This window comes from Arachis hypogaea, chromosome 12 (genome assembly GCF_003086295.3).
Source record: "Arachis hypogaea cultivar Tifrunner chromosome 12, arahy.Tifrunner.gnm2.J5K5, whole genome shotgun sequence".
Lineage (NCBI taxonomy): Eukaryota > Viridiplantae > Streptophyta > Magnoliopsida > Fabales > Fabaceae > Arachis > Arachis hypogaea.
Window position 1 is genome coordinate 110495308 of NC_092047.1, and position 17437 is coordinate 110512744.

Genomic DNA, 17437 nt, shown 5'->3' on the forward strand with positions numbered 1-17437 from the left:
ACTAAATGATGATAATTTCATATAATGAAGAGAATACCTCTAAATGATGATGATTTTATATAATGAAGTATATATAAATTTTTGAATGCTTTTGATATATTCAATGCATTAAAAAAAACACTAAATTTTACAATAACATTTATAAAACATTTTTTATTATGGTATGCTTAATCTATATCCTTAGACAGCGTTTGTTTATACATGTTTATCAAAACATAAACACAAGAGTACATGAAAGTACATGTATATATATAGTATTTGTTTGGCGAAACAAAAATAACGAAAGATACAATCATACACAAATATCCATATGTATTTTATCCAAGCCACTAGATTAACTTACCAGAAAGTCGCAAACTTGTAAAAATATGAAACTGACAAAATATACCGTGGTAACAAGGTTACCCTAAACCACTACACGCTAACACATAAAGGTCCGGGACCATATCGTCCCAACCCAAACTTAAGTCATAGTCCAAACCCGAATCAGAACTAGAATCTGGCTCCGAAGATAAGTTTCGATGATCACCGAAATACAATCGGTGTCCTTGACTTGCTGCTCTCAATAGAAACATGTCATCTGCTGTCTCGTGAATAATGTCATGCTCGTCTTCAATCCAAGTTAGCATGCTATCTTTCGTAATGTCTTGAAATCGAGAAAATATGCATCTAATAAAATTAACTGTGATAATAGAATTTACTTTGTAAAATGACTCGTATCAGTGCTTAACTGTAAGTTATGTGTGTGTCATTCACTAAATGATGATAATTTCATATAATGAAGAGAATACCTCTAAACGATGATGATTTTATATAATGAAGTATATATAAATTTTTGAATGCTTTTGATATATTCAATGTATTAAAAAAACACTAAATTTTACAATAACATTTATAAAACATTTTTTATTATGGTATGCTTAATCTATATCCTTAGACAGCATTTGTTTATACATGTTTATCAAAAGGGAAGTTCTCTGGTGGCTAAAATTGTGGTGGCTAAAGGTGACTTACTGTTGACCGACAAATACTTTGTTGACATATGGTGGTGTTGGGTAATGCAAGAGAAGTGTTAGGTCAAGGACAAAAGGATAAATGCATGCTCAAAAACTATTTTTTGTTCATGTGAGTCATTAATTCATTATTGAATCATGGCTCTTGTTTTAATTAATTTTGTTTATTTCTTTAAAATTGTATAATAATATGTAATTTGCGTTTATTTAAATACAAAAAATTATTTGAAATTATATTTAAATTAAGGTTTAATTATTTTGTTAGTTCCTATAAGTTTGCGAAATTTTTAATTAGGTCCCTGTACTTTTTTTCCTTTTAATTGAGTTTTTATACCAAAACTTTTTTTTAATTGGATTCCTACACTTTTTTTCTTTTATTTGGGTCTCTGCATGAACTTTTTTTTTTGTTGGATCCCTATAAAATTAAGTTAATTACTGCTAAGAGAGATCTAATTTAAAAAAAAATTGGTGCAGGGACTTAATTAAAAGAAAAAAAAAGTATAGGAACCTAATTGAAAATTTTACAAAATTATAAAAACTAACAGAGTAATTAAATCTTAAATTAAATATTATTTTAAAATTTTAAATTTATTTTAAATATAATCAGTTAGGTGTAGTTTGAACATATATAATTTAAATTTTAGCATTTATATTTAGAATTATATTTTATTAATTTAAATTAAATAGTGTATTATTTTAAATTATAAGTTAGTATATGTAAATTATATTAATTAGTTTATTATTAATTTTAGGGATAACTAATTAAAATTAAATTCTGAAAAAATTATTTCTATTAAACATGAAAATTCGACCATTAATTTTTTTATGAAATATTCAAAATGTAACCTAAATCATAGTAGTTTTTTTTTTTAATATTTTCTATATGATTAAACTATAAAACCAAAAAAAAGTTTATTTTTAAAAGTTCATTAAATTAATAAATTAAAAGTTTATATTTAATAATATATAATAGATTAAATATTATAATTTTATAACAAGCTAAGTTCGATGTCAAATGAGATAAAAATAAAAATAATAAAAAATAACTATAAATAAAATATTACATCTTAAAAAATAATTGAGATAATTAAATACATGGTTGTAAAATTCTCTAAAGTATAAGTTAAAAATGTTATAAAAAATTTTTAGGCAACTAAAAATTAAAAACTTATCACTTTATCGATTTTTTTTAAAATAAATAGATAATTTTTTGATACTTTTATTTTATGGCACCAATAGAAAAATAATTAATTTAAATTTTTGTTGACAAAATCTTAAATGAAGGTGAATATCAAATTTTTATTTACTTAGAAAATATTTTATTCTAATATAGTTATAATTTAAATAAATTGGTAGATAACTGATATTAATCATGCATTACATAAATAATAAATAAATTAAAATATTTTAAATATATTATTAAAATAGTTTAAATTTATTATATATTATTAAATATAAAATTGTAATCTATTAATTTAATGAACTTTTAAAAATAAACTTTTTCGGTTTTTTAGTTTAATCATATAGAAAATATTAAAAAAAACCTACTATGGTTTAGGTTACATCTTGAATATTTCATAAAAAAAATTAAAGGTAGCATTTTCATGCTCAATAGAAATAATTTTTTCAGAGTTTAATTTTAATTAGTTACCCTTAAAATTAATAATAAATTAATTAATATAATTTACATATACTAACTTATAATTTAAAATTATATACTATTTAATTTTAATTAATAAATATAATTCTAAATATAAATGCTAAAATTAAATTATATATATTCAAACTACATTTAACTGATTATATTTAAAATAAATTTAAAATTTTAAAATAATATTTAATTTAAGGTTTAATTACTCCATTGGTTTCTATAGTTTTACAAAATTTTCAATTAGGTCTTTATACTTTTTTTTTTCCTTTTAATTAGATCTCTGTACTAATTTTTTTTAATTATATCTTTTTTGGCAGTAATTGACTTAATTTTATAGGGATCTAACTAAAAAAAATGGTACAAGGACCCAAATAAAAGAAAAAAAGTGTAGAGATCCAATTAAAAAAAATTTGGTGTAAGAACTAAATTAAAAAAAATACAAAGACCTAATTAAAAATTTTGCAAAATTATAGGGACTAACAAAATGATTAAATCTTAATTTAAATATAATTTCAAATAGTTTTTTGTATTATTTTTAAATGAACGTACATTACATATCATTATACAATTTTAAAAAAATAAACAAAATTGATCAAAACAAGGGCCATGATTCAATAATGAATTAATGATCTACATGAACAAAAAACAGTTTTTGGACATACACTTATTCTTTTGCCCTTGGTCTTAACACTTTTCTTGCATTACCTAACACCACTAGGTGTCAACAAAATATTTGTTGGTCAATAATAAGTCACCTTTAGCCACCACAATTTTAGCCACCAGAGACCTTCCCTTATCAAAACATAAACACAAGAGTACATGAGAGTACATGTATATATATAGTATTTGTTTGGCGAAACAAAAATAACGAAAGATACAATCATACACAAATATCCATTAAAAATATGTATTTTATCCAAGCCACCAGATCAGCTTACCAGAAAGTCGCAAACTTGTGAAAATATGAAACGGATAAAATATACCGTGGTAACAAGGTTACCCTAGACCACTACACGCTAACACATAAAGGTTCGGGACCATGTCGTCCCAACCCAAACCTAAGTCATAGTCCAAACCCGAATCAGAACTAGAATCTGGCTCCGAAGATAAGTTTCCATGATCACCGAAATACAATCAGTGTCCTTGACTTGCTGCTCTCAATAGAAACATGTCATCTGCTGTCTCGTGAATAATGTCATGCTCGTCTTCAATCCAAGTTAGCATGCTATCTTTCGTAATGTCTTGAAATCGAGAAAATAGGCATCTAATAAAATTAACTGTGATAATAGAATTTACTTTGTAAAATGACTCGTATCAGTGCTTAACTGTAAGTTATGTGTGTGCCATTCACTAAATGATGATGATTTCATATAATGAAGAGAATACCTCTAAATGATGATGATTTTATATAATGAAGTATATATATATATATATATATATATATAAAATTAATAAAGTTAAAAGAATCATACAAAATTAACCCAAATTTAAATAATTTATATAATGATAATCTCATTTATTGTTATAAACAAGTATAATCATTTATATGATAAGATTGAAATTATAATTTTATATTGTTTTGTTAAGATTAATTTAAATTATAATAATTTGATTAATAAAAACATAACATGTTCATCTAGTGTTAAGTGTATTAACTCTGAAATAGTTATTAATTAGTTTTAGTAATTTACTTTTTTCAATAAATCACATATATACTCAATGTGACCATAAATAACCTAGTAATACTTAGACACACCAATAAATTTTTATGTATTATTTTATTGTCAAGTAAGAACATATCAAAATCAGCTCAAAATAAACAATAAATTATTAGAGAATTCTAATGCACAAAGTTATTTAATATCATATCAATTTTTTTTAAAATCATAATTGTAATTTACGATTGAAATCATAATTTAAATATTTTAGATAAGATAATTTTATTTAGAGAATTCATAATTTAAACATCATTCTTATACACTAAATAACTACATTTGAATTAATACACTTAATATCATATTTAAAAAAAAAACAAATAATACACATTATATTATTTATTTATTAATTAAATTATTACAATTTAAATTAATTTTAATAGAATAATTTAAAATTATATTTTCAATCTTATCATATATATATATATATATATAGCATGAACTATTACACTTGCTGAACTTAATTTACCAGCAGAAAAAGGCAAAAAATTAAATTATATATTGAAATGAGAGTTGTTCTAAAATCTAAAGAATATATAGTATAATAAATGTCAATCGGTACAAGCGAGACTTTAGGTGGTGTATATAAATACTAAATGTTTATATATAAACTTGATCACTTTACAACCTCATCCTTTTGTAAAGAAATATATTTTAAAATTTAAATTACGAAAGATAGTGTGCTGTTTGATGATAATATTTTATCCTAAAAATAACATAAATGTGTTTTCTTTTTTAAACATCTTTATCTTATAATAATCGAGCGGTGAAATTAAATATTACCCCATGCAATGATGGCTAATAATTTAGTCTACAGTGCGTTAGATTTGGCTACCTGCAGAGATAATGCCTTGAGATTTATAGAGTTTAACCCAAAAAAAAAGTTTTAATTTTAATGTATTGATATATTTTTGTAATTAAAATTGATCATATATGAATTTTGAGTCACTAGTAATTAAATAACATTTTTAACATTGTATACAAAAGTTAATTCTTCTAATCATATATACATATCCATATTTCTCTAAAAAAAATAAATTTTAACAATAATAGTTAATAATGGATCGAAAATCGATATATCAGATGTATAAAAATTCATATATTTTATTTGCTAGTTTAAATCTTTGGTAGAGACAATTTTATAGCGTGTTATTAGAATTTGTATGACTAAAAGATTTAGAATTTAATATTTGTATTTTAAAAAGGCAAACAATCTATTTAAAAAAAAAAGTCGATACAAAATTTATGTTTTAAATTAAAAAAAAAAAGACTTTTGTGTAAAATTAAAGAATATGATAAACATATATAATAATTTATATGTCTCTATTTTTTAATTTTATAAATAATTTGGATTGATTCAAAACATAGGAGCATGCCAAAGAATTTAAAACTTGGAAGAAGAGACGCAAGAACAGCGAGCCAATCTGCAGCCAACAATGGGATCCCAGCACCAACTTCAACCCTAAATCAACTAATTAATCTCAAGATTTGGTGCTCTTGGACTTTCCACCAAGGACTTGGTCGCCTTGTCCGATAACTTCTAATCTAACGTTCCACACACTCATATGATTTCACTTATCATAATAGTTAAAGCTTTTCTTTTCGTAAAATCATACTAAAAAAAGTATTAAAAGAAGAGATTCTTATTTTTAATACGTTAAAAATATAAGTATTTATATAATTTTTTTATCCATTAATTAATCAATCTCAATCATTTTATATAGAAAAAAAAAAGTCTATAATTATTTCAAGAGTTACCTGAAACGTTGATTTGGGTCTGAACGTAAGGTCCAGGTTCTTCAGGTCCCTTAGTATGGTAGCGTCTGATTTATTGGTGTCGAGGTGCCGCCTATCCGATGCTTAACTTAGCAAGGGCTTTAGGCAGGTTTTTAATAGAGTAGAATGCGAATATACATGAAGGGTGTCAGTGTAATTATAGTAAAGTAGAAAACCACTTTTGTTGGAATAGTTCCATCTTTATTGATAGATATAAGTCATATAACCATTCTCTTTATCTTGGGAGTTTGTTAGGATCTATCTTTCAGGGAAGATAGAGATAGTTGAAGAGATTCGAGGAGGTAGTTACTTACTTAGATAAGTATAAGCTCGTGTTCGACCTTTTTAAAAAAGTCGAATATGCGGTAGGGGCCACCTTCTTAGGTGGGTCTTTCATTCTTATTGGGTCTGGCTTTTATGTTTTGGGTCAGGGTATGAACAGTGCCCCTACTTGAGTCCTAAACTTTTCATAGGTCGGGCACAAGCATCTCGAGGCACCTGCTTGGACGTCGGGTGTCTTGCTTTTCTAGAAGTCGGGTACTCGACGTGTTTTAAAATTTTGAACGTTACCCCCTTTAAATGAGGGGCTAGGTTGGCGAGGCAGTTCGGACATAGTTTGCTTGACTTTAAGTCTTAGCAACTTTGTTAGGTTATTAGTTTCCTTTCCTAGTTCCAACTTCGAGTAGTCGATCTTTATTACGTTACTTTTATAGCTCATTTTTTTCCGATCTCATTGAGGTCGCTTTGTACGAGTTGTTTATATAACTTTTTACATTAACTTGTACCTCGTCGCTTCATCTTGTCGGTCATTTGAGGTAGGACAATGATTTTCGCGATTTGTCGAACTTAAATTAATGCGTTCCATATAGGAAACTTTTGAAAAAAGAGATAGGACTTTTTATTAATAGTCCATAAATTCCTTTACATAAACTTATGTACTAGGGTTCCCTGTGGTGGTGCTTCGTTAAAAAATCCTTAGAGTCAGAAAAAAAGAGCACCTAAACACAAGGTTTGCTACCTAGCTATAGTACTTTCTTAGATTACATGTGTGCCAAGACCTCAGGAGCTCCCGCCCTTGGAGGTCGAACACTTTGTAGTAACCTTTACCTAAGACCTCAACTATTTTGTAAGGTCCTTTCCAATTAGCAGCCAGCTTTTCCTCTCCTGATTTTTGTATCCCGATGTCATTTCAGATTAGGATGAGGTCGTTGGTGGCGAATCTTCTCTTGATCATATTTTGGTTGTGTCTTAGAGCTATTCTTTGCTTTAGGGCTTCCTCTTTAATCCGAGCTCTTTCTCAGACTTCGAGGAGAAGATCGAGCTCTTCTTTTTGTGCCTAGACGTTAGCTCTTTCATTGTAGAATATGACCCTAGGTGATTCTTCAGATACCTCTATGGGGATCATTTCTTCCATTCCGTAAGCAAGTCGGAAAGGGGACTCCCTCGTTGTAGAGTGCGGGGTCATCCGATATGCCCATAAGACTTGGGGAGCTCATCGGCCCAAGCACCTTTCACGTCTTGTAGTCAGCACTTTAACCTAACCAGTATAACTTTGTTGGCGGCTTCAGCCTGTCCATTAGTTTGGGGATGTTCTACCGATGTGAACTGGTGTTTATTTTTAGGTCAGCCACCAAGTTCCTGAAGTTTGAGTCGGTAAATTGAGTCACAATGTTCTTATACAGGAATTTTCAACTTCTTTGAGCAGTGATAGTTGCTAAGGGTTCCGCCTCGATCCATTTAGTGAAGTAGTCAATCCCTACTATGAGATATTTGACTTGTCTTGGTGCTTGCAGAAATGGCCCGAGCAAGTCGAAGCCACAGTTTGCAATTGGCCATGGTGAGGTGATGCTAATAAGCTCTTCAGGTGGCACAACATGGAAGTTTGCATGCTTGTGACAAGGTGGGCATTTCTTGATGAACTCGGCCGATTCCTTTTGTAAGGTTGGCCAGAAGAAGCTAGCTCGAATCACCTTTTTGGCCAATGACCGACCTCCCAAGTGATTTCCACATATGCCACTGTATACATCTCTAAGACTTCCTTTATATTGGAGGTCGGGAGACACTTTAAAAGGGGTGTTGAGATCCCTCTTTTGTATAAAATATTATGGATCAATGTGTAATTTTGCGCCTCTTTTAGAAGTTCTCTGGCCTCTTTTTCATTCTTGGGGAGGACATCGAACCTGAGGTAGTTGATCATAGGGGTCATCCACCCTAGATTTTGGTTGGATACTATCATCACTTTCGAATTGTCCTCTTTCTTTGATATAGATGGTGCTTGTAACGTCTCTTGAATAAGACTCCTATTATTGTCCCCTAACTTGGTGCTGGCTAATTTGGAGAAGGCATCAGCTTGGGCATTTGATTCTTGGACTATATGTCAGACTTCTCCTTCAAGAAAGTGTGTCAGTTATTCTCGGGTTTCATCCGAGTACTTCTTCATAGTGGGGTCTTTGGCTTGATAGGTGTAGTTGATTTGCGAAGTTATTACTTGCGAATCACTGAACACTACCAATTTCTCATTCCCCACTTCTTTAGCTAGCTTCAAGCCAGCGAGTAATGCCTCATATTCTGTCGGATTGTTGGAAGCAGAGAACTCGGACCTTAAGGAGAGTTCTATCCGAGTTCCTTGGTTGCTTTCTAAAATGACGCATACTCCACTTTCGATTTTGTTTGATGACACATCTACGTATAGGTTCCTTGTAGCTGGATCTCCTGGACTTTCGGTGTACTCGGTGATGAAATCAGCTAGGTATTGTGACTTAATTGCCGTCTGAGCTTCGTACCTTAGATCGAACTCGGATAGCTTCACAGCCCATTGCAACATTCTTTCTGTCAAGTCTGTCTTTTGTAAAATGTGTTTCATCAGCTGGTTAGTGCAAACTTTGATGGTATGAGCTTGGAAGTAAGGTCAGAGTCTCTGAGATGTGAGGATAAGGGCATACGTGAACCTTTCTATCTTTTGATAGTTCAACTCTATCCCCTGTAAGGCTTTGCTGATGAAATAGATAGGTTGCTGCCCCTTCTCATATTCTCGGATTAGGGATGAAGCTTTGGCTCGGCTTTCCACCGCCAAGTATAGCACGAGCTCTTCCCCTTTGATAGGTCGAGTAAGTATGGGGGGTTGTCCTAGAAATGCTTTGAAACCCTGGAAGGCTTGCTCGCATTCTGGGGTCCACTAGAATTGCTTCCCTTTTCTTAGGACTAAATATAAGGGAAGTGATTTCAGAGCTGACCCGGCTAGGAACCTGGATAGAGTTGCCAACTTTCCATTTAGTTGTTGGACCTTTTTGACACAAGTCAAACTTTTCATGTTAAGTATAGCTTGACACTTGTCTGAGTTTGCTTCTATGCCTCTTTGGGTTAATATGAACCCCAAAAACTTTTCGTCTTCTACCGCGAAGGTGCATTTTGAGGGGTTTAGCCTCATTCATGCTTCCTTATTGTAGAGAACACCTGAAACGTTGATTTGGGTCTGAACGTGAGGTCCATATCCCTTAGTATGGCAGTGTCCGACTTGTTGGTGCCGAGGTGTCGCCTATCCGAGTTCCTCGTGAGGAGGTGGGGGATGGTACTTACAAGAGACTCCGATGCTTAAGTTAGCAAGGGTTTTAGGTAGGTTTTTAGTAGAGTAAAACACGAATATACCTGAGGGGTGTCAATATAAGAGTAGAAAACCATCTTTGTTGGAGTAGTTCCATTTTTATTGATGGATAACCATTCCCTTTATCTTGGAATTTTCTTAGGATCTATCTTTCAGGAAAGATAGAGATAGTTGGAGAGATTCGGGGAGGCAGTTACTTACTTAGATAAGTATAAGCTGTCTCTTTTCATTGTGTCTGACCTCTTTAAAGAAATCGAGTATGCGATAGGGACCACCCTCTTAGATGAGCCTTTCATCCTTTATTGGGTTTGGCTTTTGTGTTTTGGATCAGGGTATGAACAATAACTAATTAAATGTCTAATTTTTCCAGTAATATGTTAAGAACTCTAAAAAAAATTTAAATATACACTAAGATTTATTTTTTGTTTGTTGATATATATTTGCTAATTTGATGACATGTTGATTTTAAGGTGGTCACACAATTGGACAAGCAGGATGTACAATCTTCAGATTCCACATCTACAATGAAACCAACGAGTTAGTAACATCCTTTGCACAAACAAGGCAATCAAAATGCCCTAGGGCATCCGGTGTGGGGGACAACAACCTCACCTTCTTTGATCTTCAAATGCCAGCGTCATTCGACAACCACTACTTCAACAACCTCGTCGACCGGAAAGGTCTCCTCCACTCTGACCAGCAACTCTTCAACGGAGGATCCACTGACTCTATTGTTTGTCGCTACAACACAAACCCTAACTCTTTTTTTGCCGATCTTACCAGTACGATGACCAAGATGGGAGACATAAATTCCCTCACTGGATCCAAGGGAGAGATTAGAAAGAATTGCAGGAGTGTGAATTAATTAAGTCAAGAATCCAACAATAAAACATGTTATTACTTGCGTATATTTTGTGAGTTGAAAATTCATGTGCAGTTAACTTAATATGAAGTTGATAACTGAGTGTGTCGTTAAATGATTTTATATTTTTTACTAAATTATCATTTAACGATTCTCATCTATTAACTTCACTGAAGTTACCTACACGTTTCCACCTTTTTTGTGATTTGTCTACTAAATTATGACTAGCTAAGTCTAGCTAGTGGAAAAAAAAAATCTTAGCTAGAATTGATTTGCTTGTGCTTTATTGTGTATTTGTTTTATTATCACTTTACTTCCAAGTGCAAATGTTGAAGTTGATAGCTATATTTCGATTGTGACTTTTGAGGAGTAAATCCCCATAATGGTCCCTGATATTCGGGTCGTTACTCAATGTGGTCCCTGAGATCCCAATTGCACCATTGTAATCCTCCAGATACGGCTCCGGGCACCATAATAGTCCTTGGACAGTTTTTCGGTGATGATTCATCATCAAGACGCTGACGTGGTCTTATTTTGCCACGCTGGATGGTGCCAACGGCTAGTTGAGCTGGCACAGTTTCAATTTATACCTAATGTGGTCCCTCCCTCTATATTTAACCCTAAATCCCCAAATGTTCAGTAAGTTAATTTCTTCTTCTTCTTCATTGTTGTTTTCTCATTCTTGTTGTTGCTGTTGTTCTTGGAGCTGAAAGTGAATATCCATGATAGGTGGTGGAAGCACTAGAGCTGGAAGCTCTATTAGTTCACTGTGCAGTGGCCATTAGACGAGAACGCAAAGCAGGAGCAGAAGATCTGGGGTGCCAGAATGGTGCGGTTGCGGCTGCCGGCCAGTTTTCAGGTAGTCTGGGACAGATTCAAACCCAAATAAACTATTTTTTGGTTGTCCCAATTATAATGTGAGTTATCAGTATTACTTGTATTGTTATGATTGCTCCTACCTACCTGACTGTTCTTCTCTTGTTCTTCTTCCCTGAAGCTTGAGCATGTTATATGTTTGCTTGATTACAGACAAGTGGAAAGAGATGATGTGGGTTTTTTGTGTGGGCAGATACTGGGCAGGATGAACCAGTTGAGAAATTAAACCAGAATCTTATGGAGATAATCATAAAGTGAAGATGAACTTTGATTAGAGGCTTGGGAGATTAGAAGAAGATGTCCAGAATGAAAAATTGGTTAACCAATTATTGGTATTAGTTGTGTCTGTATTGATTGTGTTAATTGTTATCCTGTATTGTAAAGCCTGAGTTAAAAGAGTTGGTGGTGTGTACCCTGTATTCATTGAATGAACAATATGTAAAAAAGTGATATATGGTATTAGAAACTATTGAATGGTGTTTGTTGATGGAATGTAAACTTGGATAACTCAATTAATTAAAATAGTAATATGCTAAAGAAGGCAACATAAGTGATTGAAAACCAGCCAGTACTGTATTAAGATAATGGTTCAAATTTAAAAGATAAGTGTATTAAGATAATGGTTCAACTTAACACAGTTAGTCACATAACACAAACGGCAGCCAACTAACATGAGCATGTTAAACAAAGTTGTCTCAAAAGGGAGGACTTTACAGCAAAACATAAAAGATTGTTTTTTTTTTTTTGTGTAGTCTTTGTCTAGCAAAAAGTATTAAATTCAACACAGAAAGCCATATACATTTAAGCTAAAGTCTTCAATTCTTCTTTCTTTGAGCCTTAAATCCTGGAGTTGGAATGAACTTCATGTAATTGACAAGTCTTGTTGCAGTTCCTGAACTAGCATCCTGCATGGGATTCACTGGGATAGAAGTTGCTAGTGGAGAGGATCTTCTCCTTGGTGATAATTTTAAAGGTCTTTTTATTTCATGATCCTAGATAGAAAAAATTTACATTACACATAAATGATGATTCACTTGAATCACAAAAAATTTAAGAAATGTAAATAGGTAGTTACCTTTTGAGAATCTTCTACATCAGAAGCAGTTGGCTGAGATATATCTATCTCTACAGGTTATGCATCAGAAGTGGCTGGTGCAATCTCAGTAGACTACACAAGAGGATTGAACATGTATGTTTCAAGTTCCATAACATCACATCTTCTACAAACTTAATAAAGAGTATACTTTTGTGATAATATGTTGCTGTTTATTTCCAATCTTCTAATAAAATTAAAATGGCTTAAGTAAAATAGATCTTTTAAATATTCTCATCATTATACATAAGAACTGAATTAGACAAATTATATATTATATAGGACAACTACAGCAGAAGTATTTATAGTATTGTCTACATTACAAGTCATTGCAGTATTCACTCATATAACAGACATCAACAGATAAGAGCTTTATCAAACAGAACACTCATAACCATGAAACAGAGCATTATTTTCAAACAGAGCATGATCATAATCAAATAGAGCATCTCATAAAATCCCAACCTAATCAAACCATAGAACCATAGTAACAGAAAAAAAAACCATAATTCCAACCACACTCACAACACAAAACATATACAAAAACCATCATGCATTGCAAAAAAGAATAAAAAAAAATTTACCTTTACAAATGGCAGAACCTCTTGTTTCTGACGTAGGAGGAAACCAACAATGAAGTGAAACTTGATTTTGATGTCTTCTGAGTGCAAGAATTTCAACCTCACCAATGGAACCCTAAGAAAGTAACAGAGCATTATTTTCAAACAGAGCATGACCATAATCAAACAGAGCATCTCATGAAACCCCAACCTAATCAAACCCTAGAACCATAGTAACAGAAAAAAAAACCATAATTTCAACTACACTCACAACACAAGCATATACAAAAACTATCATGCATTGCAAAAGAGAATAAAAAAAAAATTACCTTTACAAATGGCAGAACCTCTTGTTTCTGACGCAGGAGAAAACGAACGATGAAGTGAAACTTGATTTTGATGTCTTCTGAGTGCAAGAATTTCACCCTCACCAATGGAACCCTAAGGTAGTGGCATTCATGAAGAGATGAGGAACAAGAAAAAGAAAAGAAGAAGATAGAGGGTGGAATTGGAGAAGACAAGTAAAGGGAGGGTGTGTTTTTGATCAAGCCCGCTTCATATTTTTATTTTGGATCAAATGACGATGTTTTTACCAAATTGGGCCGCCAACCCAAAACGCCAACGTTTTGGCTCTCCAACGTGGCAACTTCATAACACATCAGATCGTCGGTCATGACTCATCACCAGAAAACTGTCTAGGGACTATTATGGTGTCCAGAGCCGTATCTGGAAGATTACAATGGTACAATTGGGATCTCAAAGATCACATTGGGTAACGACCCAAATCTCAAGGACTATTATGGGGATTTACTCATTTGATGGTTTTAATTTTTAGATTAGATTCGGTTTTTTTATAAACTTTTTATTTTTTGCTTTTTAAATATGTTTGCTTTTCTTAAGAGATTAATTTCATTATAAAAGATTTAGGAAACAAATATTAATTTAGTCAATTAATTTAAGAATTGGTTAACAATTAGAAAAGAAATGTAAAAAAGAATAAATTGAAACTAAAAACAATAAAAACATTCAAAATTTAAGTAAAAAGAACATCAAAAAGTGAAACAAACTAAAATTAATTTTAAAATTTAAAATTTAATATTTAAAATTTAGAATTAAGAATTTAGGATTTAAAATTTAGAATTTAACATTTAAAATTTAATGTGGCTGATGAGCAACAATAGATGATCGATCAACAATGATTAAATGTAATGATAAGTGGTTAGTGATGACAAAGTAAAATTATGGTATTAGGAGAAAAAAAGAGACAAATAAAATAAAAAAGAGTGATTTCAAAAAAAAATTAATAAGGGAGTAAACTTATTTTGTTTTAGTTTAATAATTGATTATAAGCTGAAATCAAACCATTTTTTTGTCTTCCTAATAGGCTTGTTTTGGCGTACACTATGTAACACCCTAAGTTCTTATACTATCGTGGGGTTTTTTAGAATAAGGTGCCACACTTGAGCCAAAAAGGAATGACTTAATCGTTACGCGAGGCAGGAGTAAATACGTGTAGAGCGGAAAACGAGTAGCGCTAAAACGTTGGAATTTGAATTTAAAGTGAAATAAACATCCTAACCATGAGTACGTTTCAAAATAAAATTACTTATAGGAAACTAAAACAGGAAAAGAAGCTAACTACGTCCTAAACTAGTCTCGTTGAAGAGGCTCCCCTACTTGCATCCTATCCTATCCTCGGCCAGGAGTCTTTAGTTATTCACGAATCGAGGTACCAGGGGTCTCCCTCCAACACCCTTTTGCGCAGTGAAGACCCGGTTTCGTTGCGTGGGATGGACCAAAACTCGACGGGGTGCCGAAGTGGGGGAATAGGGTACGTATTCCACCCTTGGACTTCCGCAAGGGTTCAACTCCTCCTCTGGATCCTCCTCCATGGTGTCTTCCTTCTGGCCAGGGTCGTCGGATTCCTCTTCCTCGGCTTCGGAGTCGGACTCGAGGTGTACCACCTTAGGTGACCGCTTTCTAGATGTTGAAGCATTCCTGTCTAGGAAGGTTATGACGGGCTGCTGGGGTTCTTCTTCCACGGGATCTCGACCTAAGTAGATAGTCTGGAGCACGGTAGTAGTGGTCGCAACTACCCACGCGTGCTTTGAGGGGTCATACTCAGAAGTTACCCTCGGGGGCACTGCGTCGTCTCTATCCGCTGTGCCATGTTCCTCTGGAGACAGTATGGGAAAAGAAAGGGAGTGAGAACCTAGTGTCTCAGTAGGAGTGCTATGCAACACCTCCATATCCATCTCCAGCCCACGTGCGGGATTTTAAAAACAAGCGTCTAACATGGCATGTAATATGCATCTTCTTTTTTTTTTTGTAAAACATGTGTGTAAAAGAAAGGGGAAACATATAGGAAAATAGAAGGACAATCATCAACATAATCATAATTAAATCTAAGGAAAACATGGAACTTAAGCTTTCATTCGTGCCTTCTTTCTTTCTTAATTTATAACTTATATGGAAGGTATTGAGCTCAAACCGGTATAAGTGGGAGTCCCCTTCCCTTACCGAAGGTTCTTATCCCAAACGTTTTGGCGATCACCTTCCCTTACCGAAGGATCATCTCGATTGATCACCCTCCCTTACCGAGGGATCATCTCGATATCTTGTCTTTGGGGGTCACCTTCCCTTACCGAAGGATCATTTCCTCAGTTCTTTAACAAGTACGGTTATTTAGGCATATACAAGAATGAACCATGCGAGAGGAGAGACATATATCATTATAAAATAAGCATGTTTGAATAAGATTTTATACGAAAGTAGGTACTCTCGTCCTAGAGGGGTATAAAATAAATGTACATTATAGAAAATAGGATGTTAATTAGCTGAATAAAACAATTATAAGAAAACATATACTCTTGACCCTAAGAAGATATTAATGATATAATGTAAAAGTATAATCTAAGTGCATATAGTAAGAAAGTGAGTATTTGAAATACTTGGATTAGATATTATAAAAGTATGTACCCTTGATCTTTAAATAAAGGAGCAATAATGATATAAGGGGTCATTTAGTTGCATATAATAAAATAGGGTTCCTTGAACAAGATATAAAAAGGAGCATGTACTCTCAATATTAAAGGAATAATAATAATGTAACGGTAGCAAAGGTCATGTAAGGGCACATAGTAAAATTAGGGAATGTTAAATAATTTAATAAAATGTTATAAAGGGGCATGCACTCTTAACATAAAATGAATAATAATAAGGTAACGGTATCAAAGGTCATGTAAGGGCACATAGTAAAATTAGGAAATGTTAAATAATTTAATAAAATGTTATAAAGGGGCATGTACTCTTAACATAAAAGGAATAATAATAAGGTAACGGTATCAAAGGTCATGTAAGGGCACATAGTAAAATTTAGGAAATGTTAAATAATTTAATAAAATGTTATAAAGGGGCATGTACTCTTAACATAAAAGGAATAGTGATTAAAGGGTCATGTAAATGCACATAGAAAAGATATGGGATACATATTAATGGATTTCAAGAGGGTATAATTGACAAAATAGATAATCATGCTCAATGTAGATGCAAAGAATAATTCATACCATAAAATACATGAAAGGTGATAGCCATGCATGGATGGAAGAAAACAAAGTAAAACATACTACATGCCAACATAAGTAAGAAAGGCATAATTCCCTACTCTTTTTCTTAACGCTTCTTCGAGCCTGCCTCTTGTGTTTGCACACAGAATATTATTTCTTTGTAAAAAGAGAAGGGAGAGGATTGATATTGAGAGGAGTGATTTTCTACCTATGGGTGCTCCCCTATTTATATACGTTCTGGGGATGGGGTGGTTGGGATATTTTAAATTTCAAACTGAGGGCGGTTACTAGGTTCCTATCCAAAATTTCAAAATTCTAATCTTATCTCCTAACCAATTTTCAAACTTTGAAATTTAAATTTTGTTTCTAGAAGGGGTGGTTGTTACACACTAAACACTAATAATCAATGGAATCCATCATCCTAATGGTTGAAATTTAAGAAAAATGCTTTTTTTTTTTTTTTACTAAGATAGGATTGTATTTATTGGGAAAATGAGTATAAAAAAATCTTTACAAGACACGTATAAGAAATAGAAAGGGTCATCCTAAAAATTAGATAATAAAATAAATATTAAGAGAAAAAAAATTTTAGTATTACTGTATTAGCTTGATTCTCAAATGATATTTTTTATTAAGTTTTACACTTTCTTTCCATACTTCTTGAGGTGCCATTTTCCTTTTTTCAAAAATTCATTTGTTTCTTTTTATCCATATTCTCCATAGC

The 17437-nt window shown here is 32.2% G+C and overlaps 1 pseudogene; it reads left to right on the forward strand.

Moving 5' to 3' along the window:
• The first annotated feature begins 5751 nt into the window (after positions 1 to 5751).
• LOC112730532 (peroxidase 52-like) lies at positions 5752 to 10621 on the forward strand (annotated as a pseudogene).
• Positions 10622 to 17437: the final 6816 nt, after the last annotated feature.